General features: G+C 42.3%; 1 long non-coding RNA gene across 2 annotated transcripts; it reads left to right on the forward strand.

Moving 5' to 3' along the window:
* The first annotated feature begins 46 nt into the window (after nucleotides 1-46).
* Nucleotides 47-27,531, forward strand: LOC124711203. 2 transcript variants are annotated; one of them, XR_007005441.1, is made up of 3 exons: nucleotides 47-112; nucleotides 1,119-1,225; nucleotides 26,928-27,531. It is a non-coding gene; the product is annotated as an uncharacterized LOC124711203 (long non-coding RNA). The 2 variants fall into 2 exon arrangements; XR_007005440.1 differs by lacking the exon at nucleotides 47-112 and adding an exon at nucleotides 218-385.
* The last annotated feature ends 446 nt before the right edge of the window (nucleotides 27,532-27,977 follow it).

Here is a 27,977-nt window from a genome sequence, read left to right on the forward strand (position 1 = left end):
AGTGACGCTGCTGTATACAAATTATCTAGTTAATAATGAGTTATTTGTAATAGGATAATATGAAAAGTGAGTCTCTTGTTCGTGAGTAAGAGGTTAGCTTCACAAAATACAGGTATGATGCCGGGCATCCATGATGCCCTTTTCCCTATGATAGTTCAAAATTTTCGACAAACAGTAAGTTTTTAGCGCAAACTCGGTATGCAGTATGAGAAACAATTAAAAATTTTCTAACGATGCCTCGTTCATCTCTGTGCGATTAGAATGTCTTGAAGAGGGATGTTGAGTTGTGAAATAATACATACGAATGAAACTGAAGCCAGTGCCGAATGCAGCTCCGGAAAGACAAACGAGGGAAACAAGTACAGTGTCGCAATAACGATGACAGGTGGGTGCGGAGGTCAGTTCGATCAAGTAACATTATGCCTTTGCCTACCATTAACACCTGCACCACGAAAACAATCATGTTCGACAATGTTCCTGAATGTATTAACAATTACTAGGCTACCTCTCGCCACATGGGGGAAGATACAGCTTCCCAGAAATAGTGTTTTGGTACAGGAGTCGATATTTACTATGTGATGCGCAATACTTGACATGAATTTACATTCCCCTGTAAGCTAAAAGTATCAGTTTGCTGCAATGGAAGAGTAAAAATAATGTATTTCACTTTCTGACTTTCAGTAATAGAAAAAGATCCAAAAATGTTGTGTGAAAGAGCTGTTGGCTGTGGTCCAGCTCAAAACACTGTGCTCTAGAGTTTAGTTTGTCACACCAGACTCCGGCCACCAATCATGGAAGTCGGCTGATAGGGACCAATGTCCACTCAGGTGACTGCAACACGTCATTTCCTGAACCAATGATGTATGCTGGTGCACTCGCTCTGCCAAGCATGAAATTATTTCCTTTTTATTATGACTTACCACGTGAAATATATGTGACGAAACGAATGAACACAGTGCAGTAACTAAATTGGCGTGCCCATTTCTCAGGCAGAGTATGTCATGAGGGATGTTTAAGAGTTAAGATTTCCATGGGAAAAAAGTCAGGATTATTAGTTTGTAGCTGTGTCTGTGACAACCACAGATAAACTCTTCTCTATTATAAGTTTCTTTTCTCAGGCATTATCTCTTGATCTGGGTCTCTTATACTCTGAAGATGGCTTCGGAAACATGAAGCTCTGGAAACTTGATCTGTATTGAGAGTTGTGCCATGAAGAAATTGCAAGGTTGGTGATGCATAACATACAATTGCTACAGATAGGCTAAGTGGTTGGCAGTGAATGCATTCAACAATGCTGTTACATTTCTGATGGAACAAGATGCTGAATGAAAGTGAATAGGCCTATGCATGTACCGTTGTGTAACTAACGCTCTAGTATAAAGGTAACAATAGTTACACTCAATGAGTATTCTCATGTTGCTAAAATAATTTGTTTATTGTAAACAAAAATCAGTTTTAAACGCCAGGCAAACATTTCTGACTGTACTGATGTTAGCCTCACAATGTCATAACACTTCTGTTGTGATAGCAGCAGTACCACAGCGTCTCCAGCCAATAGGTGGTGTCTTGTCAGCATCCATGACGACGGCACATGGTGCTGCTAGTGTGTTGGCTTCGCTTACAGTAGTCAGATGCCCACCACAATAGAAAAAGGAAACATCGTCGGTGTTGAGCTGTCCCCGTTGCCTGGAAGGTGGGTGTGCACCCCGATAATAATGACTTTGTCGCCGCTGGCTGACCTGTCACAGGGGACATTAGGCCTGTCCAAGACAACCGAGCACACCTGTGGACAACAAAGATGCTGATTTAAGTGCTGGTGTCTATGCCACACGAGAGAAATGTCAAATTTCAAGTTGTATGCCAAAACACATAGACCTTACACATAAAGAGTAGAGGGAAGTGCATATCACAAGGAACAGTTCATCAAAAGGAGTCAGTTTCCAAGCTTGAAACAAATATTAAACTGGAAACAATTATTGTATTTCAGAAGTTTCGCCTCTTTAGCTGTTACCACGGATTTCAAACGTATAAGCTACAGTTTCTAGGTTTTATAGTTATATTAGGGACATCCTCACATTTTAATCTTGTCATGTGGCTTTGTGGTCAATGATACTTTGACAAATTTTTTACTAGTGAAGTTACTAGTGCCTATATTTTGTTAATTTTTGTTTGTTTCAATGTGCTCATAAAGTTTGTTACTGTTTATACCATTAAGTTGCACCATGACATCCAAGGATGTGAAACTAGCTATGGATGAAACTGGCTAATCGCCCAACATCTTTCAGTACAATCTTCTCGTACTTCCAGCCACGTCAAGAAGTCATACTTCCATGTGTTTCTGGACAAGTTGCTATTAGCCCACTGTGAAGCAGTAACCGACTGTTGCCTGGTTGCTGTCCTCATTTTTATTTAGCCATGGAACCAGCTGCTGTTAAGCCCATCCACATAGGACTTTGAGGATATAGCCTTGGATACAACTCGCGGAAAGTCAAGTTGCTCTTACTACCTTTTCTACAACTCATTTGCTGTCTGTTTCTTTTACAGCAGAGCAATTCAAAGATGATGTCTTTAGACAGGTGAATGATGTAACTAAGTACTGTAATCATTTACAAGTTCTCAAGGTCCAATTTTTGAAAGAATATTGGTCTACAGCAATTCAGCAAGAACTGCTCATAGATTTCTGGACCGAAGACTAGTACCAATCTGGTCAGGGAACAATGGAGGCATTCTGTAAGTACTGATGGGGAGGTGGCTGTGCAGTTGTTGCTGTGGGTATAAGACTTTTGTTACCATTCTGTGTTTGGTGAGAACTTGTAGCACCACTCCATGACAATTACGAGAATTATGAACGTTCTCTCGAAAGAGTCTAATATTCTCATGGCCGTTACATTATAGTGCAAAATATAACACAGCAGCTGCGGGAAGGTGGAAGACTGGTGCCACTTATGATGATGTGCACAACAGGCAACAGAATAGCAATCATTCTGATGACCAGTTTTAAGTAGAAAACTGGCAAGTAATAGTGAGGAACATAAATAAAGTGTGCATAGCAGCTGCCACAGGTGACCTCGGTGGCGAGGAGGTGCACTCAGTGGGGGAACAATATTGCTGAATAGCTTGGTTGGGCAGCTGATGGGAAGTTCTATTGAACTTTGTAAGAATGGAGAAACTAATGAGTGGGGGAGACATTCCTGCACCACTGAGTGTGTGTGAAGAGTCACCTGACGCAACGACAGTTATTATTATGACATATCTGACGAATTAAACGCTGTTGGTACTATTGGGATAGTGTGACAGTTTGATAAAAAGCAACTGACTGGAACAGGAACAATAAGAAATAAAAATTCGTTGATGTAGGGAGTGTGGGGACTTTTTGCTCCAGAACAGTATATAGAAGACTGCAAAGAAGCAAGCACTTCTGGACTGCAAGCGAGAGAATTCAAACAAGCTTGTTCATTATAAAACGCAAGAGTGCCTCTGGACGAAACTAATATGATTTAAAAATTCGTATTTGATGGAGATTCCAAATATGAACTGCCATCAAGGTTGGACAGCACTCATGCAGTGTGTTTTAGACTCCCGGGCTGATTGGTGCATAGGAAGAGCAAAAACAGAAATTGGATGCCTGTGACCGAGTTTGGTAAAAAAAAAAGCCAAAATAAAGGAGTTGTTTTGTGGAAGAGAGCTGATGCCCGTTTCAGCTGATGTCAATCCGATTGCAAAAGGAGCAGTAGGTGGCTTAGAAAGTGAGGTATCGGTTGACTGCTGTTCACACATTTCAGTGTCTTCACCCAGCAAAATGGACACAGTACTACTGCTGATCTGCAACGTTAAATTTTTGTTGCTACAGGAATGGTGTCCAAAAACAGTCCAACATGAAATCAAACTACTCTTGCATTTCAAAGTTGTGGTCACAGAATTACACAAGTTAGAGAATTCAGAAACTCAGTGTTAACATGATCACAAGTATCGATTTTTTTAATATGAGTTGTTGTGATGCAATTGTCGAGTGGTGTTTTATAATAATGTACGTACAGTGTTAACGTATTTGGCGCTCTTTAACAACTAAATAACGAAAGACGGTATTTTATTTTCAGTAGCAGTAGTAATACGCACCTGCGTGTGGTTTTTCTGTATATGTATAGTTGTTGTTTATGTTGTACATGCTTTGTGTTGAACCGGTACCTAATAAACCATCTGTATTTCCAAATACGCAAATATTCGTTTTCTAACAAAATCCCAGCGGGTTATGGGCCCAGGTGCGTGTTAAAAGGACACTTGTACGAAAATAATGACGTAGCTCTGTGCAAAAGGTTTTTAAAGTTATCTACAAGAAGACGATTTTGAAGTTGTTAATTCCACGCAACCATCGAAGGATTCAACAAGAATTATCAACATCGGAGTTGCGGAAGGCAAAACAAATTGCAACACTTGCAAATACATAATAAGTATTTGTCTACGAGGAATTCCTGTTTTGACTGCATATATGTCGGAAAAAACTTTGCAGAAAATAATGCGCCTAAATACTGCGAGTGAAGTGTGGACAGAATTACACAAAATATTTGATGGTGTCTCTGAAGACAAAGTTTACAACCTTTGTCTGCAGTTCTTTAGTTACAAAAAGGCTCCTGAAGACGATATTGCCGACACATACTTCCAAACTGAAAAATTTGTGAAGTGAAATGAAACAGGAAATTACTAAAGATATCGTAAATAATTCAAAAATGCCTGATTTGTTTTTTATTTGTAAAATATTAGGTACTCTACCAGGAGACTATTTATCGTTTAAATCTAGTTGGACGCTAACCGGAACGTCTAGAGATGACATAACAATTGATAATTTAACAAATCAATTGTGTGCATATGAGAAAGCTCTGAGGACAAATGAAGATGTCTTTAGTAAACAAGAAGCCCTCACTACAGACTCATTAAGTCTGTCATTTCAGCAAGTAAATCCAATGGAGAAAAAGAAATTAATATGTAATTACTGCAACAAGCCCAACCATATAATTAAAGTGTGCTGAAAGCTGGCAGTGGATGGCAAATCTCCAAAACCAGCTACCACAGATACAAATATGCTACTTCTTTCTGTGACATCTTCTGTGATGAACTCTGAATGTAGAAATGAGGACTGGTATATAGACAATGGTGCAACAAGTCATATTACATATGATAGGAATTGTTTCAAAACATTTCAGCCTTTTCTAACAAAACTCTCAGTTACTATAGCTAATGGTGACATTATTGAAGCTATTGGAAAAGGTTCAATAGACAATGAAGCAGCAGTTGGAGGAAACTGGAACAGAATTACCTTAACAGATGTATGGTATGTACCTCAGATTCACAAGAATTTATTCTCTGTTCTTGCAGCACAGGATAAACGTCCAGAAAGTATATTCACATCAAGTGCAGAAATTTGTCATCTTAAGATTGATAATGTCACTAGATTGGTAGGTGACAGTGATCGCTTTGTAGGCCTTTTTAAACTTGCTGTAAGAAATGTGAAACCTAGCTCCCTCAGCGAAGTTAACACCACTAGCAGAGACAATACGCTGCAGCTTTATCACGAAAGATTCGGAAACTATACAAGCGCGATGTGAAGTCTGTACTTTGTAGCGAATTAAATATTGAGGTGGAAATGGACAGTGAACTTTGTGAAGGCTGTATTTATGGCAAGGCTCAACGTTTACCATTTGGCAACAGAAAGAGGACAGCAGAACCAGATGAGCTTATTCACGCTGATGTATGTGTTCCGTTTCAAGTACCTTCTGTGTCAGGGCACCGGTATTTTATTCTTTTCGAAGATGATTATACAAAGTTTAGGGCAACACATTTCATACAAGAAAAGTCTGGAGTTGCAGAAAAGTTAAGGCAGTTCATAGCTGAAGCAAAAGCTGCTGGGCATACCACCAAGGAACTTCTGAGTGGTCATGGGAAAGAATTTGACAACAAACAAGCAAAAGAGATTCTTCACAAAGAGGGTGTAATTCAACGCCTCACAATGCCTTACACTCCAGAACAAAATGGGTGCAGTGAAAGAGAGAACTGCACAGTTGTGGAAACTGCCAGAGCCATAATGCATGCACATTCAAACATTCCACAGGAACTTTGGGCAGAGATGGTGAACACCACAACCTACATTCTATCTGAACAGGGCCTTCCAGTATTCCAGGAACAGCTCCATATGAATTGTGGTATGGAAAGAAGCCAAGACTGAAACATCCGCAGGTGATAGGCTCCACTTGCTATGCTCATATTCCAAAACAACAGAGGAGGAACGTGGACCGAAAAGCACTGAAAGGTGTCTTCATTGGATATGATCACAATGAGGGTTACATAATTTATTGTGGAGAGGTGTGCAAACTCATTAGGTCATGAGATGTCATCTTTGAGGAGAGGCCACTGAAGAATGAGAAAAGTTCAACTCTTCCAGTGAATGTTTTCAATCATCAGGATCCAGCACCTCAGACTGAAGACCAATGGTATTGATAGTGAAAGTGAAGAGGATGGCAGTTCCTCAGATGTAGATGAAGACCCTCAGGAGGAAGATCAGGAAGCCACAAGTGGAGAAGCTTTACCATGTCTGCGTGATTGGTTAACCCTCAGACCTCCACAAAAATTTAATGATTATGTAATGTACCTCTCACTATCTTTCCAAGAACCAGAAACAGACAGCGATGCCATGAAGTCTGTTCATCACGATTTCTAGAAGGAAGCTATGGATTCTGAAATAAAAGCTCTTCAAGAAAATAGAACGTGGGTTGTGGTTGACCTACCATATGCAAAGAGGTCCATTCCTAATAGATGGGTGTATAAAGTCAAAACAAATGCTGATGGCTCAGTCAATAAATTCAAGGCAAGATTGGTGATTAAGGGTAATTCACAGCAGAAAGGAGTTGACTATGGCCAGACTTTCAGTCCTGTGGCTAGAGTGTCTACCATTCGAGCACTACTAAGTGTTGCTGCAAGTGAGAGCATGAAACTTTTACAAATTGATGTTTCAACTGCTTTTCTTTATGATGATTTAAAAGAAACCATTTATATGCAACAACCTCAAGGATGTGATGATGGGTCTGGGAGAGCATGTCACTTGAAGAAAAGTCTATATGGACTGAAACAGGCTCCGCATTGCTGGAATGAGAAGTTCAGTAATCATCTCACTAAATTGGGCTTTCTGAGGAGTGAAGCTGATCCTTGTCTTTTCGTGAGACAGTAAGGCTGTAAGAAAATATTCCTTGGGCTTTATGTTGATGACGGTCTGATTGCAGCTCACAGTGGACAGGAACTTGAAGACATTGTCAGTGATTTAAGAGAAGAGTTTAAAATTACTTCAGTGCCTGCATCATTTTTCTTAGGTCTGGAAATTGACCAACAAGAATGTGGAACTGTATGTGTAAGTCAGACTCATTACACAGGAAAATACCAGAGTGTTTCAACATGAAGAACTGCAAGGCTGTAACTACACCCATTATAATTGACAATGATACAGAAGAAAGTCCTCGTAACTCTGAATTTCCATACAGCCAAGCTGTTGGAGCACTGATGTTTCTGATGTGTGGGAGATGTCCTGACATTCTTAGGTCTGGAAATTGACCAACAAGAATGTGGAACTGTATGTGTAAGTCAGACTCATTACACAGGAAAATACCAGAGCGTTTCAACATGAAGAACTGCAAGGCTGTAACTACACCCATTATAATTGACAATGATACAGAAGAAAGTGTTGTATCATGAAATCAACAGATTGTGATGTAGTGAAAGCTAAACGAATCTTACGATACTTGAGAGACACAACAAATTATGGACTTTTATATAAAAACAATTCTAAGAAGCAGGTTTTAGAGTGTTCTAGTGATGCTGACCACATTGGAGGTGATCTTGGCTCTGGGCTCTCAACATATGGTGTCCTTTGTCTGTACTTTGGGGCACCTATTTCCTGGATTAGTCAAAGGCAATCTTCTGTTGCCATAGCCACAACTGAAGCTGAGGTTGTGACTGCCAGTGAAGCTGGTTGGGAAATTGTCTGGATCAAGAAGCTTCTGACAGAAATGGACCAATTGGAGGCAACAACAGTTCTGCAGGCTGACAACAAAACTGCTATCTGGCTTGCCCAGAATCCTGAGTTTCACTGAAGAATGAAGCATATTCATATAAGGCATTTCTTTGTCCGTGAACTAGTCGACGCTTATGAATTCACAGTTGCAAAAGTAGACACTGTATAACAACTTGCTGATATACTAAAAAAGCCACGGTTTTACATTAGATACCAGTATTTATGTAATAAGAGTAGACTTCGCAAGTTATTAAATAAGGAAGAGCGTTAATGTGTTTCACATCTTTGGTGTTCTTTAATAGCTAAATAACTAAAGTCAGTATTTCATGTTCAGTGGTTGGTAATACGCACCTGTGTGTGGTTTCTCTGTATGTTGTTGTTGTTGTTGTATGTGCTTTGTGTTGAACCAGTACCTAATAAACCATGTGTATTTCCAAGTATGCAAATATTCGTTTTCTAACAAAACCTCAGCATGCAGTAAAAGGCAGTCATCAGATCAGCGAAGTTAAACGCTGTCAGACAGGGCTATGACTTGAATGGGTGACCATTCGGTCTGCCGAGCACTGTTGTTAAGTGGGGTGTACTCAGCCCTTGTGAGGTAAACTGAGGAGCTACTTGATGGAGAAGTGGCAGCTCCAGTCATGTAAACTGACTAACGGTCAGTGGTGTGATGTGCTGACCACATGCCCCTCCACATCCGCATTCAGTGACGCCTGTGGGCTGAGGATGACATGGCGCCCAGTCGGTACCGCTAGAACTTCATGGTGCCTGTTCACGCAGAGTCTAGTTAGGAAAAGGCAGTAGTAACACAATTTTTGTAGCAAAAGGAGCCATTTCTGGGAAATTTTGAACTTCCAAGTAAGACCAAAGGTTCTAATGAAAAAGAAGTATGAAATATAAGTTTATACCGTTTTAGAGTTCAAAGGGAAGCAGAAAAAGGATGTAAGAGTTATCCTCTGGAAGGAGGACCAGAAACAGATGCGTGGAAAGTTGACGAAGGGATGGTAGATGAGGCACATTAAAAAGGGTATGAGGGTTGCTGCTCTATGGGAAACTTCACAGCGAGGCGACTGTGCGTACTTGAGCTGGGTAGAACAATGCATTCTTTCCTTGTTCTATTCTCTTCCCCTTTTGTTTAATCTATTGCTGGTAGTCTTCAGTATGTACATATAGACAACTGAGAAGTGAGGAAGTTACTGAAATGCAAGAGAATATGTGAAGTAAGTCAATGGTTGGATACAGGATGTCATGAAGATATCATGATAAACGTAAAATCCTGAAAGTAGAACAGTGTGAATAGAGTTTTGAAATACAGAGAAAATAACAAGGGGGACATGAATTGAAAACAAGACAAAATTCTGGGTAAACCATGATATTGGAAGTAACGCTCTGTGATATACAAGTATGAAAAGTGTCTTTATGTTTTAAGTTAAATAGGTTACAAGAGGAATAAATATAATAGAACTGTAACTTGGAACTAAGGTAACAGTGCGGAATGTGTAATATACACGAGGGCAAGAATCTGATGTTAAGAAGACTAGTGATTTGTGTCACAAACAGGTGTGTGATCTGTATATTTTATGTAATTGGCTAAGGAAATAAGAGACTGGGCAGTGTGGAGCACCAGAAAAGGTGGACTTAGAAGTATAAATATAAAAAGATACAATGATTTAGTAAATGTAGCAAATGCAATCAAGAAAGTATGATTTTCAGTGTACGAAAACCAAAAAAGTACAATAATGGACAGGGAAAAGTCTATGGAGTCATGAGTGGTATTCCTTGGACAGAGTAAATCATTATGAGTAATAATGGTAAGCTTCCATCACTGAAGTCATGACTAAAATTATTCTGAAAATATTTGGAAAAAGTAGTGTAACAAATTAATCTGTGTGTAGTTAGATTACAAACTTTGTTACATGGTGTGGAAAATGGTGGCCTTCAGGTGTCATTGTGAGGCTTATATTCTGAGATTTATGAACCTATCTCACATTAGAGAAAGATGGCTCTGGAGTAGGGATTGGAGTGGACCATGGTGTTGATGAGGAAGAAGGTGTCATGGGAGACATGGTGGACAGCAATACTCTCTTTTGTCCCATGCCTAAGGTTAGATTTCAAGGTGGAGGATCATAATCACTTACCTCATATCTTATAGGTTAACACACCAGCACTAGCATGTGAAACTGTGCGGTGAAGTTAGATGTGAAGTGTTAAGTGGTACGACAAAGTAACTGTGATAACACTACATACATAGCATAAAGAGATACTCTTACTGAAACTTGTTGTATTAGAATTAACTTAAAAATTTTATATATGTATCCTCATGACAAATAAAATGATGTACCTATCAGTGCATGTTTTCTTTAAAATATATAGTGTTAAAAGTTGGGGGTGGGGGTGGGGGGGGAGTTCTAAAAACTGGTAAGACTTGCAAAGGACATGAAAAGGCCAGAATTGAATGCTGTGACCAGTTGGGGGCAGGAGAAAATGTGAGAAAATGAAATATACCTACATGTCGTAGAAATAAAGGAAAGTGAAGTTTATCATGTACCGATATTCAGTGCTCATGAATGTTTCAAAAACAATATGAGAAGGTTGAGACATGGCAGAGGTAGATTCTTGCATGCTCAGCACACTCATAGCTAATCTGTAGATAAATTAAAATAATGAAGGAGAGTGATTAGTATATGCAATCACAGGATGATGTACATACAATTTGATTAGAGAGGGCCTTGTGAAAACATGCTTTGTGATTTGAGTGTTAGATCTCAAGATATATCAGTTTCAACTAAGCACTGAAATTAGAATTTGTAGGACCACCTGAAAGGAAGAAGGTACCATTGTTGCATAGGGAGGAAAGGGAGGGGGAAGGGGGGACAAGGGCACCATGTCATTAGGGCAGGCAGGAGAGCATAGTTGCAGAAAGTTTCGGAGAGCTGACACAAGGTTTCGCTAAGGCACAAACAATTCGTAAGACTGAATTTTTGAGGGCAGATATCCCTTGGAAATCAGCGAACGGACGAGTCCAAGGAATGGACGACAAAGGAAAAAAAATACTACTTCCGAAAAACGCATTTTAAGACAATAAAAATGAAGTGAAAATTTTTCAGGGAGTGCTGCTAAAGAGTATCCACTGGAGAAACCAATATGGGACACTGCAGTTTTGATAGACAAATAATTGATAAAGTGGCTTGCCTGATGTCACAGCAGCCTCAAAAGTACTAAGTAAGACAGACAGGCCATTGAATGGAAGAAAACGCCTTGGGACCTGGCTGATGTCGGACCTACTTCGGACTATAATCCGCCATGGTTACATCATATGCTTTCTATTTGCCCATTTCATATTAAATAAGACTAAATAGATTCAATCACATAGGCAATCTTTTTAGTTGCCGTTTCAATATTTATTTTTCCTGGTGGCAATATCTACAGACTTAGATGGAGGTAGTTTAAGTGAACAAAGCATATGGGAGGTCATACATCATGACTCAACCAACTGTCGGTCAGTGGGTTGAGGGCTTCATTGGTATACTGGCTCATTGTTGTAACAAGATGTCGAAGATGGCCGTGTGGTTGAGTCTAGGTTGTTGGTGTGATTTTTGTTCTGAAGAAATCGTGTGAAGGCAGAGTCCAAAACTTTCCTAAGAGCTACATGGCACAACATCAAAGGGATTTTAAGGTTATCTACGAGTAAATAAATATGACACAATGGGATTGTTTTGTATCCACATAAGTTTCTCTCCCAACTTAAGGCTCGCAGTCACTCAACGTAGTTCTACGACAATGAAATCCTGCACTCCTGTTAGATCGTCGGTTACCGTCACATGCAAGTTGTTCCGAAATACGTTACCGTGCTGTGTATTGCCTTGGTTCTTTCTCTCAGTGCAGTCCAATGTATTTATTTGTATTAACATCAAATTGATAAACTATGTTCACAAAATAACCGAGAGAAGGTCAACTTTGTTACAGTTTAAGTTGAAATTTCAATGAATGTTGTTGATCAGTAGAACACAGGTAGCTAACACAAACAACAGTCGGAAGTTACCGGTAAATAATGGTTTGTGTCTATTAGTGTGGCTTTCACAAAGTGACAATCTGAGAGAGAAAAGGTTGTAATGAAATATTTCTATCTGTAACATTGCTAACTGTGGTGAAAAACGGACCAAATTTGTGAATGAGCAACTCTGTAGGTTTAGCCCGAACTGAAAAGTTAAGCAATGAGAAACAAATAACGGAATGGTCTACAGGTGCTTACTAAGATGTGTGATCGCATGTAGAATGGTGATATGGGAGGAAATAAGAATAGTCCAACGTAGTTGGGAAGACGTTGACACTAATCTGTGTGTGCTCTGGAGTCAACAAAAAGTCTTTCCCACCCAACACGTCTAAGTACACTGTGAATGAAAGCATTAAGTTTCATCAAACTGCACTGTTGTCGATGAAGGTAAATAAATCACCAAGTGTAAGATCGCAAAATCGTAGTAGATTGGAACATATACTCACCATTCTCCTTGTTCTCGAGGCTGAAGGCCATTCTGCATGGTGTGCGGAATGCTGATTTCTGCAAGGTAAAATTAGCTCCTTCCCGGCCAACATTTCTGAGTAGTAGTAGACACCGAAGACCAATTTGTCTAGCTAGAAGGGTAGTTGCTGTTTTGGACCAAAATGCTCCTCGCCGCCAAGTAGGCCTGATTAGACAGTGAAGAAACTGGTTACATTTCATAAAAGTGTATATTTATAGATCATGGTAAAATTGCAGAAGAATATAAGAACACAGTATCACAACGGACTGAAACATGTACTCACAGTCCCATCTCTTGCACTCGAGTTTGAAGACTGTTTTATCTAGTGAGCAGAATGGTTGCTACTCTGCGCCAAATTCAGCTCCTTTCTAGTCACCAGGCCTGAGTAGTACTTGGCCATGAAGGCTGTTTTGTTAGCGAGCAGAATACCTGCTGCCCTGGACCAATATAGTCGCCCTCCAGCCAGCAGGCTTGAGTAGACTGTGAACAAAAACGGTTACTTTTTATCAAAATGTACCCACGTAGTTAGAGGTAAAAAATATAAACAAGTGTGTGAACAAAATATCAAGCAGACTGGATCATGTACTCACCATCCTACTTCCTGTTGTCTGAACACAATCTTGCCTGGTGACAAGAATGCTTCCTGCAGTGGGCTGAAATCAGCTTCTTCACGGACAATAGATCTGAGTAGTGGTTGGCTCTGAATGCCGTTTTGTCAAGTGTTCAGAACAGTTTCTGCTTTGGGCCAAAATCAGCACACTGCCAGCAAACAGGCCTGAGTAACTGTGAACAACAAAACTATGTTTCAATAAAATAAACCCCAGTTGATCAATGTGAAAAATATAAACCAGTGTAAGAAGACATTATCACAGGACACTGGATTGTATACTCACCATTTTAGCTCCTTTGGTCAATTTCGAAGGCCGTTTTGCATGGCGAGCAGAATTATTGCTGCTCCACGCTATAGTCAGATCCTTTCAGGCCAACAGCCCAGACCAGTGCTTGGTCCTGAAGGGTGTTTTGTTTAGACAGCACAACACTTGCTGCTCTGGGCCAGTATAGTCACTCTTCTGTCCAGCAGGAATGCGTAGACTGTGAACAAAAAGGTTACATGTTATCAAGATGTACCCATATCGATAGGGGTAAAAAATATAATCAAGTGTGTGTACAAAATATTAAGCAGACTGAATCATATACTCACCATCCTACTTATTTTGCTCTAGTCTGAATGGCGTTTCGTGTGGTGAGCGGAATGCTTGCTGCTCTGGACTAAATCCAGCTTCTTCCCGGCCTACAGGTCTGAGTAGTGCTGGCCCTGCGGGCCGTATTGTGGAGTGTGCAGAACAGGTGTTCCTTGGGGCCAAAATTGGCACACTTCCGGCTAACATGCTTGAGAAGACTTGCTGCTCCACGCTATAGTCAGATCCTTTCAGGCCAACAGCCCAGACCAGTGCTTGGTCCTGAAGGGTGTTTTGTTTAGACAGCACAACACTTGCTGCTCTGGGCCAGTATAGTCACTCTTCTGTCCAGCAGGAATGCGTAGACTGTGAACAAATAGGTAACATGTTATCAAGATGTACCCATATCGATAGGGGTAAAAAATATAAACAAGTGTGTGTACAAAATATCAAGCAGACTGGATCATATACCCACCATCCTACTTATTGTGCTCTAGTCTGAATGGCGTTTCGCGTGGTGAGCAGAATGCTTGCTGCTCTGGACTAAATCCAGCTTCTTCCCGGCCTATAGGTCTGAGTAGTGCTGGCCCTGCGGGCCGTATTGTGGAGTGTGCTGAACAGGTGTTCCTTGGGGCCAAAATTGGCACACTCCCGGCTAACATGTTTGAGAAGACTTGCTGCTCCACGCTATAGTCAGATCCTTTCAGGCCAACAGCCCAGACCAGTGCTTGGTCCTGAAGGGTGTTTTGTTTAGACAGCACAACACTTGCTGCTCTGGGCCAGTATAGTCACTCTTCTGTCCAGCAGGAATGCGTAGACTGTGAACAAAAAGGTTACATGTTATCAAGATGTACCCGTATTGATAGGGGTAAAAAATATAAACAAGTGTGTGTACAGAATATCAAGCAGACTGGATTATATACTCACCATCCTACTTATTGTGCTCTAGTCTGAATGGCGTTTCGTGTGGTGAGCAGAATGCTTGCTGCTCTGGACTAAATCCAGCTTCTTCCCGGCCTACAGGTCTGAGTAGTGCTGGCCCTGCGGGCCGTATTGTGGAGTGTGCAGAACAGGTGTTCCTTGGGGCCAAAATTGGCACACTCCCGGCTAACATGCTTGAGAAGACTTGCTGCTCCACGCTATAGTCAGATCCTTTCAGGCCAACAGCCCAGACCAGTGCTTGGTATTGAAGGGTGTTTTGTTTAGCCAGCACAACACTTGCTGCTCTGGGCCAGTATAGTCACTCTTCTGTCCAGCAGGAATGCGTAGACTGTGAACAAAAAGGTTACATGTTATCAAGATGTACCCATATCGATAGGGGTAAAAAATATAAACAAGTGTGTGTACAAAATATCAAGCAGACTGGATCATATACTCACCATCCTACTTATTGTGCTCTAGTCTGAATGGCGTTTTGCGTGGTGAGCGGAATGCTTGCTGCTCTGGACTAAATCCAGCTTCTTCCCGGCCTACAGATCTGAGTAGTGCTGGCCCTGCGGGCCGTATTGTGGAGTGTGCAGAACAGGTGTTCCTTGGGGCCAAAATTGGCACACTCCCGGCTAACATGCTTGAGAAGACTTGCTGCTCCACGCTATAGTCAGATCCTTTCAGGCCAACAGCCCAGACCAGTGCTTGGTCCTGAAGGGTGTTTTGTTTAGACAGCACAACACTTGCTGCTCTGGGCCAGTATAGTCACTCTTCTGTCCAGCAGGAATGCGTAGACTGTGAACAAAAAGGTTACATGTTATCAAGATGTACCCGTATCGATAGGGGTAAAAAATATAAACAAGTGTGTGTACAAAATATCAAGCAGACTGGATCATATACTCACCATCCTACTTATTGTGCTCTAGTCTGAATGGCGTTTTGTGTGGTGAGCGGAATGCTTGCTGCTCTGGACTAAATCCAGCTTCTTCCCGGCCTATAGGTCTGAGTAGTGCTGGCCCTGCGGACCGTATTGTGGAGTGTGCAGAACAGGTGTTCCTTGGGGCCAAAATTGGCACACTCCCGGCTAACATGCTTGAGAAGACTTGCTGCTCCACGCTATAGTCAGATCCATTCATGCCAACAGCCCAGACCAGTGCTTGGTCCTGAAGGGTGTTTTGTATAGACAGCACAACACTTGCTGCTCTGGGCGAGTATAGTCACTCTTCTGTCCAGCAGGAATGCGTAGACTGTGAACAAAAAGGTTACATGTTATCAAGATGTACCCATATCGATAGGGGTAAAAAATATAAACAAGTGTGTGTACAAAATATCAAGCAGACTGGATCATATACTCACCATCCTACTTATTGTGCTCTAGTCTGAATGCCGTTTCGTGTGGTGAGCGGAATGCTTGCTGCTCTGGACTAAATCCAGCTTCTTCCCGGCCTACAGGTCTGAGTAGTGCTGGCCCTGCGGGCCGTATTGTGGAGTGTGCAGAACAGGTGTTCCTTGGGGCCAAAATTGGCACACTCCCGGCTAACATGCTTGAGAAGACTTGCTGCTCCACGCTATAGTCAGATCCTTTCAGGCCAACAGCCCAGACCAGTGTTTGGTCCTGAAGGGTGTTTTGTTTAGACAGCACAACACTTCCTGCTCTGGGCCAGTATAGTCACTCTTCTGTCCAGCAGGAATGCGTAGACTGTGAACAAAAAGGTTACATGTTATCAAGATGTACCCATATCGATAGGGGTAAAAAATATAAACAAGTGTGTGTACAAAATATCAAGCAGACTGGATCATATACTCACCATCCTACTTATTGTGCTCTAGTCTGAATGGCATTTCGTGTGGTGAGCGGAATGTTTGCTGCTCTGGACTAAATCCAGCTTCTTGCCGGCCTACAGGTCTGAGTAGTGCTGGCCCTGCGGGCCGTATTGTGGAGTGTGCAGAACAGGTGTTCCTTGGGGCCAAAATTGGCACACTCCCGGCTAACATGCTTGAGAAGACTTGCTGCTCCACGCTATAGTCAGATCCTTTCAGGCCAACAGCCCAGACCAGTGCTTGGTCCTGAAGGGTGTTTTGTTTAGACAGCACAACACTTGCTGCTCTGGGCCAGTATAGTCACTCTTCTGTCCAGCAGGAATGCGTAGACTGTGAACAAAAAGGTTACATGTTATCAAGATGTACCCATATCGATAGGGGTAAAAAATATAAACAAGTGTGTGTACAAAATATCAAGCAGACTGGATCATATACTCACCATCCTACTTATTGTGCTCTAGTCTGAATGGCGTTTTGCGTGGTGAGCGGAATGCTTGCTGCTCTGGACTAAATCCAGCTTCTTGCCGGCCAACAGGTCTGAGTAGTGCTGGCCCTGCGGGCCGTATTGTGGAGTGTGCAGAACAGGTGTTCCTTGGGGCCAAAATTGGCACACTCCCGGCCAACATGCTTGAGAAGACCTGCTGCTCCACGCTATAGTCAGATCCTTTCAGGCCAACAGCCCAGACCAGTGCTTGGTCCTGAAGGGTGTTTTGTTTAGCCAGCACAACACTTGCTGCTCTGGGCCAGTATAGTCACTCTTCTGTCCAGCAGGAATGCGTAGACTGTGAACAAAAAGGTTACATGTTATCAAGATGTACCCGTATCGATAGGGGTAAAAAATATAAACAAGTGTGTGTACAAAATATCAAGCAGACTGGATCATATACTCACCATCCTACTTATTGTGCTCTAGTCTGAATGGCGTTTCGTGTGGTGAGCAGAATGCTTGCTGCTCTGGACTAAATCCAGCTTCTTGCCGGCCTACAGGTCTGAGTAGTGTTGGCCCTGCGGGCCGTATTGTGGAGTGTGCAGAACAGGTGTTCCTTGGGGCAAAAATTGGCACACTCCCGGCTAACATGCTTGAGAAGACTTGCTGCTCCACACTATAGTCAGATCTTTTCAGGCCAACAGCCCAGACCAGTGCTTGGTCCTGAAGGGTGTTTTGTTTAGACAGCACAACACTTGCTGCTCTGGACCAGTATAGTCACTCTTCTGTCCAGCAGGAATGCGTAGACTGTGAACAAAAAGGTTACATGTTATCAAGATGTAGCCATATCGATAGGGGTAAAAAAATATAAACAAGTGTGTCTACAAAATATCAAGCAGACTGGATCATATACTCACCATCCTACTTATTGTGCTCTAGTCTGAATGGCGTTTCGCGTGGTGAGCAGAATGCTTGCTGCTCTGGACTAAATCCAGCTTCTTCCCGGCCTACAGGTCTGAGTTGTGCTGGCCCTGCGGACCGTATTGTGGAGTGTGCAGAACAGGTGTTCCTTGGGGCCAAAATTGGCACACTCCCGGCTAACATGCTTGAGAAGACTTGCTGCTCCACGCTATAGTCAGATCCTTTCAGGCCAACAGCCCAGACCAGTGCTTGGTCCTGAAGGGTGTTTTGTTTAGACAGCACAACACTTGCTGCTCTGGGCCAGTATAGTCACTCTTCTGTCCAGCAGGAATGCGTAGACTGTGAACAAAAAGGTTACATGTTATCAAGATGTACCCATATCGATAGGGGTAAAAAATATAAACAAGTGTGTGTACAAAATATCAAGCAGACTGGATCATATACTCACCATCCTACTTATTGTGCTCTAGTCTGAATGGCGTTTTGCGTGGTGAGCGGAATGCTTGCTGCTCTGGACTAAATCCAGCTTCTTGCCGGCCAACAGGTCTGAGTAGTGCTGGCCCTGCGGGCCGTATTGTGGAGTGTGCAGAACAGGTGTTCCTTGGGGCCAAAATTGGCACACTCCCGGCCAACATGCTTGAGAAGACCTGCTGCTCCACGCTATAGTCAGATCCTTTCAGGCCAACAGCCCAGACCAGTGCTTGGTCCTGAAGGGTGTTTTGTTTAGCCAGCACAACACTTGCTGCTCTGGGCCAGTATAGTCACTCTTCTGTCCAGCAGGAATGCGTAGACTGTGAACAAAAAGGTTACATGTTATCAAGATGCACCCGTATCGATAGGGGTAAAAAATATAAACAAGTGTGTGTACAAAATATCAAGCAGACTGGATCATATACTCACCATCCTACTTATTGTGCTCTAGTCTGAATGGCGTTTCGTGTGGTGAGCGGACTGCTTGCTGCTCTGGACTAAATCCAGCTTCTTGCCGGCCTACAGGTCTGAGTAGTGTTGGCCCTGCGGGCCGTATTGTGGAGTGTGCAGAACAGGTGTTCCTTGGGGCCAAAATTGGCACACTCCCGGCTAACATGCTTGAGAAGACTTGCTGCTCCACACTCTAGTCAGATCCTTTCAGGCCAACAGCCCAGACCAGTGCTTGGTCCTGAAGGGTGTTTTGTTTAGACAGCACAACACTTGCTGCTCTGGGCCAGTATAGTCACTCTTCTGTCCAGCAGGAATGCGTAGACTGTGAACAAAAAGGTTACATGTTATCAAGATGTAGCCATATCGATAGGGGTAAAAAAATATAAACAAGTGTGTCTACAAAATATCAAGCAGACTGGATCATATACTCACCATCCTACTTATTGTGCTCTAGTCTGAATGGCGTTTCGTGTGGTGAGCGGACTGCTTGCTGCTCTGGACTAAATCCAGCTTCTTGCCGGCCTACATGTCTGAGTAGTGTTGGCCCTGCGGGCCGTATTGTGGAGTGTGCAGAACAGGTGTTCCTTGGGGCCAAAATTGGCACACTCCCGGCTAACATGCTTGAGAAGACTTGCTGCTCCACACTATAGTCAGATCCTTCCAGGCCAACAGCCCAGACCAGTGCTTGGTCCTGAAGGGTGTTTTGTTTAGACAGCACAACACTTGCTGCTCTGGGCCAGTATAGTCACTCTTCTGTCCAGCAGGAATGCGTAGACTGTGAACAAAAAGGTTACATGTTATCAAGATGTAGCCATATCGATAGGGGTAAAAGAATATAAACAAGTGTGTCTTCAAAATATCAAGCAGACTGGATCATATACTCACCATCCTACTTATTGTGCTCTAGTCTGAATGGCGTTTTGCGTGGTGAGCGGAATGCTTGCTGCTCTGGACTAAATCCAGCTTCTTGCCGGCCAACAGGTCTGAGTAGTGCTGGCCCTGCGGGCCGTATTGTGGAGTGTGCAGAACAGGTGTTCCTTGGGGCCAAAATTGGCACACTCCCGGCCAACATGCTTGAGAAGACTTGCTGCTCCACGCTATAGTCAGATCCTTTCAGGCCAACAGCCCAGACCAGTGCTTGGTCCTGAAGGGTGTTTTGTTTAGCCAGCACAACACTTGCTGCTCTGGGCCAGTATAGTCACTCTTCTGTCCAGCAGGAATGCGTAGACTGTGAACAAAAAGGTTACATGTTATCAAGATGTAGCCATATCGATAGGGGTAAAAAAATATAAACAAGTGTGTCTACAAAATATCAAGCAGACTGGATACTCACCATCCTACTTATTGTGCTCTAGTCTGAATGGCGTTTCGCGTGGTGAGCAGAATGCTTGCTGCTCTGGACTAAATCCAGCTTCTTCCCGGCCTACAGGTCCGAGTTGTGCTGGCCCTGCGGGCCGTATTGTGGAGTGTGTAGAACAGGTGTTCCTTGGGGCCAAAATTGGCACACTCCCGGCTAACATGCTTGAGAAGACTTGCTGCTCCACGCTATAGTCAGATCCTTTCAGGCCAACAGCCCAGACCAGTGCTTGGTCCTGAAGGGTGTTTTGTTTAGACAGCACAACACTTGCTGCTCTGGGCCAGTATAGTCACTCTTCTGTCCAGCAGGAATGCGTAGACTGTGAACAAAAAGGTTACATGTTATCAAGATGTACCCATATCGGTAGGGGTAAAAAATATAAACAAGTGTGTGTACAAAATATCAAGCAGACTGGATCATATACTCACCATCCTACTTATTGTGCTCTAGTCTGAATGGCGTTTCGCGTGGTGAGCGGAATGCTTGCTGCTCTGGACTAAATCCAGCTTCTTGCCGGCCAACAGGTCTGAGTTGTGCTGGCCCTGCGAGCCGTATTGTGGAGTGTGCAGAACAGGTGTTCGTTGCGGCCAAAATTGGCACACTCCCGGCTAACATGCTTGAGAAGACTGCGAACAAAAGGGATAAAGTTTATCAAAATGTACCCAAATTGACAGAGCTAAAACAATATAAACAAGTGTATGAACGCAATATCACAGCATTGTTGATTGTATACTAACCAGTCTACTTCTCATGCTCAACCTCCAGCGAGCAGAATGCTGGCTCCACATCGGGCAAAACAAATTCCTGTATATCTGACATGCCTGAGTGCACTGTAAAGAAAAAGATTAACTTTCATGAAAATGCACCCTTGTTTACAAAGGTAAGAAATATAAACTGGTGTAAGAACACAATAAAATTTACAAAACTGATTAGTTAGCTGTGCAGTAAATTTAATCTCAACTGTTTACACCAAGAGAGCTGTAAGTTTACAGTGTAGAAAACATCAGGTAAAATGTTATTGTGATCAAAACACAAATGTCGCGTGAGTATCTACAGCAAATAGCTTATTTCTTGTGTTACATGCTGAGCAGTGGTGGAGCAATTTTGTAGTGTTTTGGAGAGTGGATAGTAAGCATTTTATCCATTGCTGTAAATTTTATTTTATTTTATGCTGGTTAAGACAGTCATACAGCCATCCAACACACCATACAAGCAGTTCTATCTTTGCAGCATAAGTTCAGAGAATTTTCATCCCTCGACTACACTATCTCACACACACACACACACACACACACACACACACACACACACACACACACACACACACAAAAAAAAACATTAATTTCAGAGTTGCTGACTGCATAGGTCATCACAGTGGGTTTATTTTTTTTTTGAGGAATAACTGTCTTATTTCCATATTGTCTGTAATGAGGATGCTCGATAATAGGTTCAAGGCAATGACATCGGTATCAGGCAGAAGTGGCGGGATGGTGGAAGGTCTCCTGTACCCCACATACAGAATCTGATGAAGTAGTATGCATGTTCCGTATTTCCGTCGCTGGTAGGCAAATACGATGTGGTTAACGTCATCTCACACTCTGTATTGCAATATAGTGAGCCCACTCTCCTACTTATGTAAACATGTGGTTTAAATTGTTATTGCTTGAATTTTAGAAGTGCCAACTCTTCATAAGCACCTTGCACTATAGTTCACCTAGTATACATGTGGAGTTGTCGTATATCCACTGCCTTATAAAAAAAGAGTGAAACTCCCAGAAACCATGGTCAGATAACAATGTAACTGCGTCTATGTTCACACAATCCATGCATTTAAAACTTCCTGACAGATTAAAACTGTGTGCCAGACGAAGACTTGAAGTCTTGAAGTTTCATATTAGCGCACACTCCTCTGCAGAGTGAAAATCTCATTCGGAATCCACGTATTTCTAAAAAATTTGTGTAGCAATTCTCTAAGACAGAATGGCCACCAAACTGTGTTAGTGGTGTTCATGTTTGGTGTTGTACCAGAACTGGTAGGATATATAAGGAACGTGAACAGCTTCAAATGTTGAGTGGTCACTGTAAATGACATTGATATGCTGCGTACACATGAGAGACAGCATTACCAGCTCCTGACTGGACTGAAGGTAGCCTCACAATGGGCGTCCATTGGGTTGGATGGTCAAATAATGCAGTGTCAAGATGTCACATTGGTTTAAAATTGAACACACACACACACACACACACACACACACACACACACATGCGTAGGCTACTGTTTATACTACAACACAAATGGATCCATCTGGAGTGATGCCATGACTGGGAAGTACAGACTGCTCACGAATGGCTTTGCACTGAGTTCAGCAATAAAGCGTTGTTCTACGTTACCCTGACGACTATGGTCAACGAGTGTGGTGGCGGCATGGGGAGTGGTCCCATTCATCCACTGGTTTGGATAGACACAATTTGTTTGCACCTGGTCTCATATTGAGAGGAGCTATCAGATATCATTTCAGGTCATAACTGGTAGAGATTAACTGAACTGTGATAGCACACTGGTTTGACATGGACATGCTGCACTATCATGCATTATCTCTCATGTGACAGTATCATGTTGCATTTTTTTAACAGCACAATGCCTATCTACACATGGACATATATCCTGTCTGCGTAACTGAGATACCCCTATGGCCTGCAAGATCCGTAGATCTATCTCTGATGGTGCATGATTTAGACCAGTTCAAACATCAACGACGTTGTCATTCCTGTATCCAGAATATCAAGTTCGATTACAATCGTTGTGGGTTGGGATACCTCAGGAGAAACCCTTTCTAACCAATTTAGATCATGCATCCAGGCAGGAGGGAGTTCAGCATCTTGCTGATAAATGAAGTAATTTTGACTCAGTGTGTTAATCACTGAAATAGCATCATGTATCCTCTCAACTCATGAAATTTCATTTTGTCTCCTCCACCTTTTCTGGGCATTTCTCTATTTTAGTCAAACAGTGCAACTTGGACTCCACTACAGCGATGTCCTCTGATAGAGGAAGATGTTATCCGTTTGTGTCTTAATGCTTCATTTTATTTCGATTACAGATGACATGTTCTGGATCTCATCGTACTCTTGACTGCTCCTGATAATCTCTTATTTCGCTAACCTCTCAACCATGTTAGTCCAATTAGGATGACTATTTATCCTATCTGCAAAAAGGGACAAAAATATTGTTTCGGGCCATTGGAGGAAGTGTATCTAAAACAGTAAATTTTATCAATGGTGTTAGTTCCTCTGTGATTAATATTTATAGAAAGGGAACTAACAAGAACTTATTTGGAAATGAAAGTATTTGCATGTGTAAATGCAATTGGCTTCTTGCAGCATCAATTGACAGTGAAAGTAACATTTCAGAAGACGTTTCTATCCTTACATCTTTTCATTTTGACAACTGACTTTTCATGAATATGAATTTTTCACTTTTATTCATTAATTACTTCTTCTTCTTTTGAGACTGCCTTTGTTCTGCATCATGCACAGGGTTGGCAGTGTTTAGTACAGAACTGTCATGGTTAATTTTATGGGATGGCCGGATTACTTTCCTGCCACCACCCCATAACCCCCTCTCCCCCCTCTGGGATGGAATCAGTGTACCCCAGCTGCCTGCGATGAGAGTAAACCATGAAACAGTGCGAGCAAGAGCATCCTAAGACTTCGCCGTAAATATCTCAACTCTAGACAAAGGAGTGCACCTCTTGTGGGTTAATTTTAAGGGGTTGCCAGATTACTGGACTGGGTGCATGTATTGGTTCAGTACAGAATTGTGTCATAAAACTGTTGACCCAGTCCTGACACAAGCTAGCTAGTCCACAGCTGATGTAACTGGTCCTTGATATCTTGGATAGTTTCACTGGGATTGAGATGGCGTACGAGCTGATGTCTCATATATTCTAGTGGGTACAGAGTTAATAACTAAACATAACACAGAGAGCTGATGGGGACGCATGTTGCATGTGGACGATCGTTGTCCTCTTGAAAAATGGCGCCATGATACTGTCTCATAGAAGGCACCATATGAAAATGCAGGATGTAAGTGACATACTATTGTGCTGTCAGAGTTCCCTTGGTCAATACCAGCCATGACCGGAAGTGATACCCGATTTTTCCCTACACTGGAAGAATCATGCAGTAATACTCCAAATGCAGCCTTTTGTGTTGTAGTGTTAATGCCAGCCCACACATGGCATAGTAATCCCCTAGTCTGGCTGCTGGTTGTCTCTGACCAATGTTGCAGGATGACACAGAATGTAGAGGGAGTCCATTAACTGTTCTCAGATAGCAGACAAGGATATCTAAGGGTTACAATATGTTTCGTGCACAATAAGGAGAATCTCCCTTGTGGTGTAATCATAAGTGTTTCATTGGAATCATGATGATGAGTATGCCTGCCCTCATATTCCCTGCCATGCAGGATTAGCCGAGCGGTCTAAGGCGCTGCAGTCATGGACTGTGCGGCTGGTCCTGGTGGAGGTGGGAGTCCTCCCTCGGGCATGGGTGTGTGTGTTTCTCCTTAGGGTAAGTTAGGTTAAGTAGTGTGTAAGCTTAGGGACAGATGACCTTAGCAGTTAAGTCCCATAAGATTTCACACACATTTTATTCACATTCATATTCCCTTGCAGTCCACCACCGGGCCACTGTCACATCTGAATGTTTCAAAAACTTACACCTGCCATGAGGACTCTTTGAATCTCTGTCAGGCGCTATAACTCCGTTTCACATCAGTTCACAGAGTCTCTGTGCCCTTCACAGTCATCACTTAATGTTGACACTGTTTTGCCTCTTATAATTTTACCAGGCCTAGTAACAACACTAAATATGAACAACAGTAATGCAAGTATGTATGTACAGTGTCTGTTCTTTCTAACATATCCAAAAGAACAGATACCTCAAAATAATATCTTCTGTGGGGATGCACTTACTTGTCTGAATACTTGTGCGACTCATGTGATGGGTGATAATGGACAGAGGACACTACATCTGTAGTGTGTGGCATGTAGGAATTTGGGCAGGGCAGGAGTTGTGCTCAGGTGCCTTAAGTGATTAAAGGAACTGCTATAGAGAAGTGGAGCATCCGGATTCGAGTTCTGGTCCAACACAAATTTTCACATGTCGCCATTGGATTTAATACAATGCCTGTATGTAGCTATGTCTGTAAGATTTCTAACACTAGGGCACTCTGGTGGGCCATTCTACCAGTCACAGAGAACTGCCACTCTAATCGTTTACTTACCATCGATGGTGTACAGGTATACAAAGTCACACTTGACATCCAGCCAAGTCTTCTGGGTGCTTCATTAATTAATTTATTTATTTTCAGGCAATATAATTTGTAGTCAGTTTGGAAGTGATTTTGTTAAATATATGCTTTGTCAACTATCTGTCGACCTAACTGTTGATATCGCAGTGGAAGAGTACTGCATTAAGATTCTACAGTTTGATGGAATGGTAGATATCACTGTCTTCCCAACTCCTTTGTCGCGCCCGCCCTGCTCCGCCCCCCCCCCCCCCTTTTCTGTGCCCTCTTCCTCTATTGGCTTCCCCCTCCCCCTTATTTGCCCCCCCCCCCGACCCCCACCACTCCATAACCATATGCCATTGTACTCTATAGTGCAGTATTTTCCGTGAGTGTTCAGTGTTGTACGTCCCCTTTTTAAAGTGTTGCGAACAGAAACCAGACTGTCACCATGTTTTTTAATTGTGCCTGTCTGTTTCCTAAGCGTTTTTAATCAGCCTCACTGACCTCTTTGCTTTTTATTTTTCTTCACAACTTTTTTGCCATGTACAAGTTTTAAACAGTCACCATTTTATCACCTCTTTATACTGTTATATCATCTAATTATGTTTTTTAAATTTATCTGTAGGCTGCAGAGCGGCGTATTATGCTGCTGCCAGCCTGCCCCCCTTCTGGGGGGGGGGGGGGGGAATCAAAATACAATAAAGGAAGAAATAAATAAAGAAAGAAAAAAAGGTAGACATCTCACAGGAAATGAATTTTTATCTTAAGAACCAGTTTCGAAATGGGTGTTCAATGTTGCGAATGTAGAAGCGAAATGCCCTAAGGAGAAACTTCAAAAGTGCATTTAAAAAGCTCAAAGTCAGTTCACAGGTCTCTCAGCAAAGATGAATTTCTGTAGGTTAGTCATGGATCAATCATTACTCCCTGGAGAAAAAAAAAAGTGAACTTAAAACAGTAGTTTTGCGAAAATGGTGAATACCGTTTTGCTAATGATTGAAGTGGCAGAACTTCATTAAGGTTGACACAAAAATCATATGCTACTTAATGTGGGGCGGTTGACTATACTTTTGCTATCGCATTAACCAAAGCTCGTTTCTGATTTAATTCACTATGTGCTTGGGTCAAAACCGGAGCACAAAAAAAGAATCTGCGACAATTTTATCATCTGCCGAATAAGTTCTTTACTCAGACAGAGGTATCGAGGAAACCTCATCAGAAGCGTTTGCTACAGTCAAATGACATGTTTCATCCACATTTAAACTTATTCGGCACAGAAAAGTGTAAGAATCTATTGAACCTTCACAGCTCCATGAAGCCAACTAGAGTTCTGAGACCTATAGCTATATACGATCATAGACTTTGGATGAAACTTCTGAAGTTCCTCAAAACGGTTTCCATAATTTTTGCATTCGCTGGCAAAATTCTGCAGACTGAAGCAAAGGCTAGGTCACAGGATTGGGTCTAAACAGTACAGTGCTTGCCTCACATGAACGTTTGTGACTTTTCCAGGGTGTGGTACAGGTGTGCAGGAAGTAGCGGCGCCTACTAAATTGCATACAAGAAGTTGCCCCACTTACCAGCGACAAGGCTCAGGCTGTCCACGGACATCTCTCTTGCAGCACCCTCCTCTGCTGCTGCTGCTGCTGCTGCTGCTGGTGGTGGTGGTGGTGGTGCAGCAGGTGGCCCAGACCAATCTTCGTTCTTCGCTACCCGTTCATCAGACTTGCTGCAGGGACGAGAAACATGCTTCAGTATATGACCAGACTGCACATTGACTAACGTTTCTACAACTTCCACTACTATGGACACCCTGGTAATAAAAAAGAGAGTCATGCTCATTAGATTAGCACAGCTAACGAAAGCTCTTAGTGCTCTGCCTAATTTTGAAGAATGTCTTTGGCCTAGCTTGTTCTCAGACTAGTTTCCCTAAGGTTCTTCCACTCTAGTTCTAGGACTGTTTGCTGGCGTTATATCTTGACGAACCATTCCTTAACAGTGGTTGGAATTTTTAACGCTTGCCTTCCAGATTACTTGTGTTGACACATGCTATTGAAGAAAAAAGTGAGTCACATGTGTGGCCTAGGATTTAGATGAAGTGGCGTTTGGACTGAGAGCTGTGTACATGTGGGACTCAATTTATTTTGTTTAACATCAACAGACTAGAGATACAGTTTCCTTAAGTAAGATATTTCTGTAGCCTATAAAGATCCCAACACTGGGCTCCAAACAACCAATAAAAAGTATCTTCCATCAAATAACCTTACCTTAGGACAATCGTACACAGCTAACAATGACAAAAATTTACAATGCTTGGCACATAACGAGTAATAATATGTGAGACAACTTCAGTAGCAAAAGACAGAATATAAAAACACACTATTACCTAACTAGGATCATAACACAAAACTGCGTATTTGTTTACTACCAACACTGTCACCATATAATACCACAACGAACTACACATTATGCTCTGTAAAAGTTCATTTGCACAGCAGCTCTCTCAACAAGAGAGTTATGTTCACAGCATAATTTAAGCTGACATTTTAGGATCAAAACAAT

This window comes from Schistocerca piceifrons, chromosome 8 (assembly GCF_021461385.2).
Source record: "Schistocerca piceifrons isolate TAMUIC-IGC-003096 chromosome 8, iqSchPice1.1, whole genome shotgun sequence".
NCBI classification, from domain to species: Eukaryota; Metazoa; Arthropoda; class Insecta; order Orthoptera; family Acrididae; genus Schistocerca; species Schistocerca piceifrons.